The 4,656-nt window shown below is 36.9% G+C and overlaps 1 protein-coding gene across 1 annotated transcript in view; it reads left to right on the top strand.

The window, feature by feature from the left end:
- LOC107758180 (R3H domain-containing protein 2-like) overlaps window positions 1–4,656 on the top strand; it is an 86,738-nt gene that overhangs the window by 6,575 nt on the left and 75,507 nt on the right. The window lies entirely within an intron of this gene.

Genomic DNA, 4,656 nt, shown 5'->3' on the forward strand with positions numbered 1-4,656 from the left:
GACGCGCACTCCACAGACGCGCCGCGCAGCGTCTTTAACTGCCGAACACGTCATTTTCCACGAGTGTACGCGCACTCGCGTCTTTGATAACTGTGCACGGTGTTTTGTCTCACTGTACACGTACCGGCAGCGCGCAGCTCCTGCCGCCACTAAATTACATTATATTTGTCCCATATTGTCATTAATATACATACTGACTTCAACTTGGACCACTAAATAAATAGACTGCTATTGTTATGTAAGTGTGAGGGTTAGATTATTTAGTGTACAGGTCATTTCAAGAGTGATAAACAAAGTGATAGAAAATATTTTCATGCATTTTAAATGTTTAAAAATGTGGAAACCACTCATTGCATCACACCATCTCCTGACTGCATTATTATTTGTAAAATAGGGGCTTTATGGAGTGTGTGTATACACGGTTATAAGTATATTTCATTAATTTAGGGAAATGAACAAGTGTCTTAGCCCTCAAGGGACTATTTGGCCAACCAGCTTATTCCTGCTTGAAAAGCAAAATGTTATTGATAAAAAAACATCAACTTTGAAGCACATGTGATTGATGGACTAGCATTACTCAACATTACTTACTACCTTCCAGCAACACTACATTCAGTGAAGATAAAATAGTAAAAAAAATGTAATAATAATAGTTCATTTAAATGGAACCGGAATCAGAACCGAAAAATTTCTAACGATACCCAACCCTAATCCCGTCACCCCTTTTTTACCTTAAAATACAGTAGAACAAAACTTTAAAACCGCTTTTTAAATCAAGCTTGTCAGATCAGTGTTGTTTGAGCGACTGACCCTACTTCATGATATTTATTTACACGGTTTTACTCCGTGAAAAGCTGTAGATTCACACCTTGGTAATAGAAACGCAGCCTCAGGCAGAAGTTATGACGTCAAATCATCAGGTGTGTCATGTTTAAAGCTGCTTTGAGCTTCAATCAAGCTCTCTGAGAAGTCCGCACTCAACCATCAATCACTCTCGATCCGTGTTCTTGGTGAAAGGATCGTAGCGTTTGTCTTTCAGAATAGAGCTGATATCCAGCTGATCTGTCTGTTCCATTGAGGTTAATATGGTGAGGTTTGTGTTTGGCTTTGCATGGCAGAAAGAAATGCTTAGTGTTGGTTTAAAATCCTTGGACGAGTCTCGAGTGTGTTTGTGATTGTCGCTATCATATAAACAGGCAGATTGTCCTGAGAGGTGACGTCCAAGTGTTGTGGTCAAGACGTTCTGTTCCTGTTGTCACTAATACAGTAGATAGGGGTAGTTGTTTTAGTAAACGAGTGCAGAAATGGGAAAATCAATCTTTGCTGAATTATTCACGAGTGCAGAAACACTTAATTATCAGCGTTTTGTGTTTGCTGAGGAGCGTCGGTGAATTCTGCTGCTCTGAGGCCTGCTGATAGTGTTGTTTTTGGCGGCCTGTTTTAATTTTAGTTTTAGTCTAGTCTTTGTGTGAAACTGTCATTTTAGTTTTTATTAGTTTTAGTCAGGTTCATACTCTTTTTAGTCTAGTCAAGTTTTAGTCAACTAAAAGTCTGAGCATTTTAGTCTTGTTTTAGTCGACGAAAACTGATGACATTTAGTCTAGTTTTAGTCAATGAAAATTGTATTTTAGTTATCTTATTATATTATTGTTACCTTATAGACTCAAGAATACATATAATAGCTGCTTTTTTGAACATTTTAGCAATTTAAAAATATTAAAAAAGGATTTTTTACACGGCACCCCTGCTTTCGACAGACGCGGCACCCCCGGTTGGGAAACACTGTTCTAAATAATGCCGTCGCCTGCGTCTGCGCAGTGCGACCTGATGCAGCCCCTGAAGCGAGACACAGGAAACAGAAATACTGCAAAATAATAATAATAACGCGACTAAATGAGACGAAATAACGTTATAACATTTCGTTTCGTCTCGTTTTGGTCAACGAAAATGAAGAGACATTTTAGCATAGTTTTTATTTTGTAAACCACATTTAGTCTCGTTTTTATTCGTCAACGATATTGCATTATACATTTAATTATAGTCATCGTCACATGACCAGCATTTTCGTCTCGTCTCGTCTCGTTTTCGTCACGTAATAAAGGTTCGTTGACGACGATATTTAGTCATAATTTTCGTTGACGAAAGCAACACTACCTGCTGATCTACAATCACCTGAATATCAGTGTTTTGAAAAGGCTTGCGTTGGTTAGATGAAGGACATGAGATGCTTAATGCCAGCCATTAGAAATACTTAAGCAATGTCATGTAGAATAAGAATGAAAAGATTCTTCTTGTAAACCTTGTGCTTTAAATTGGTTTCGTTTATTTTTTATTGAATATATGTGCTGCTATGTACTCGCATGCACTTATATTTACAAAAATTCTGAACTGAGCTGTTGGTTCACTTTTATTATTATGTAAGCTAATTTGATATTCTCATTAAGGACTTTGCTATTTTGACAAAAACATTTTTGATTGTTACGCTTCGTTGTTATTGTAACCGAATTAATAGAATTATTATTATTGAAGTTCAGATTGTGATGTTTAGCTGTGTTTTTTTTTTTTAAATGTGGCAACACTTCAACATTGCAACCAGTTATGAATCAGCGTTTAAATTAGTTCATAAGCCAATCAGTAACGATGAATGAAATCTAAATGATTTTGCTGTAATTCATTTTTCTCACAACATCTCTATTGCTTTCTCTTGCCGTTACAGTCATGCATATATATGTATATAAATAACCATTTGATGCATATTGAATGTATTTTACACCATGAAAATGGCATTTATTTGACCAAATTTTCTTTTAGATAGCATGGTGAATGTATCCAATAGGGATAAATGCAACGATAACTATTCAAAATCTGTTGGATATAAATATCCTCTAACTATCTTGTTTTAATACAGGTTTCTCAAGAATTAGGCAAGAATGAACCTGTTGTGCTCCATGATTGCTAATGTTTCCTACAACAAAGCACTCGAACGCAACAAACTTCAGAAGTAGGATATTTCTGAGCACATGAAGGCAGCATGTGATATAGTCATAATCACACTAATATTGTGTCAGGATCTACTCATAGAGCTGGCCATACTCTTGATCTAGTATTGTCTTTGGGTCTCTCTATTACTAATGTTGTGGTAAATGATGCTTGTTTTTCTGATCATCTGTTAGTTTGTTTTGATGCTGCATTTTCTTCGCTGAATACAGTAAGCAATAGGTCTGGCCACTTCACTCGTTTTATAAATACTTCAACTGTTGATACATTTTCTGAGGCCTTTGTTGCCTCATCATTCTGTCATGATTTAGAGTTTTCTTCTCCGGATCTTAGTGTGGATGGGTATTTTAGAGCTTTTAGAATTGACTAGAGGGACCAGGTTTTACATTTTAATGTTGAATCTTGATTGTGTGACTGTATGTAATGTTGCTGGAAAGCACTTTGGTCAACGGCAGTTGTTTTAAATGTGCTATAGAAATAAAATTTGTATTGTTGTATTGTAATATTCCTGATTGACATAAAATACAATTAGTATTCATTGATATCAATTCAGCTGCACTGTCACATGAGAATGACATTTGAATAGAATAACACTAACTTGGCAACATCAGCACTGATATTGAACTGAACTGAATCCGTATTTAATTGAATAATGACACGATTGTCTTCTATGTAAAGCTGCTTTACGGCTGAAATTGAATGTTTCATAATTGATGAATTTTGCAATATTAAGACAGTTTATTATTGTGAAGCTGCTTTGAATCCGTATTTAAAGCACTACAGAAATAATTGCGCAAATAATGAATTGACTTAATTTTGCTGCCCTTCTCTCAGCTATCAATACGAATGAAGTGCAATCAACACAATTCACTACATTTCAATCTGTTCTGTGGATTTACTCCCCAAGAACATTAGGAAAAGTCTGCATATTCTGTCTGGGATGATCTGGAGAATGAATTACTTTTGGCAAAAGCGTTTCCGTCAGATGTTTGCTGGCATTGCAGTGTTATTACCTGTTGAAACGCACATCTCTGCTGCATCGCCACGAACTTTGGCATTTATCATTTAATACACATTCGCTTGGAGTCGAGCGTCAGATAAAGACTGTTAATCTGGACTTGTTGAAGACTGGCAGATAATCACGCCTTGATAGATGAATTACCCGTCCACGGTTATAAACGCACGCATCTGACATCTGATTGATGAAACACGCCTCACGGGCTTCATATTTTAATAATCAGCCCAGATCTCGAGGTGTGTTTCTAAAGTTGCGCTTTAAAGGGGTCATATGATGTGATTTCAATTTTTCCTTTCTCTTTGGAGTGTTACAAGCTCTTGGTGCATAAAGAAGATCTGTAAAGTTGCAAACACTAAAGTCTCAAAACCAAAGAGATATTCTTTATAAAAGTTAAGAGTCATCCACGCCTACCTAAAACGGCTCGTTCTAACACGCCCCAACATACCTACGTCGCTCTGTGGGAAGATTTGCATAACGCAGCCCAAATGTTAACGCAAAGAAAGAAGGCGTAACTTTAATTCTCACTGTTGCCGCCGCCGCCGTGTTGTGGAGTCGCTGTGTGTTTCGTTGTGAAAGCGAAACTACTTAGGTTGGCCTTCCAAAAGAGGACGATATCCGCTTCGTCATGCCTAGAGCTGATC

Source organism: Sinocyclocheilus rhinocerous, unplaced genomic scaffold, assembly GCF_001515625.1.
Source record: "Sinocyclocheilus rhinocerous isolate Xijiao unplaced genomic scaffold, SAMN03320098_v1.1 scaffold203, whole genome shotgun sequence".
NCBI classification, from domain to species: Eukaryota; Metazoa; Chordata; class Actinopteri; order Cypriniformes; family Cyprinidae; genus Sinocyclocheilus; species Sinocyclocheilus rhinocerous.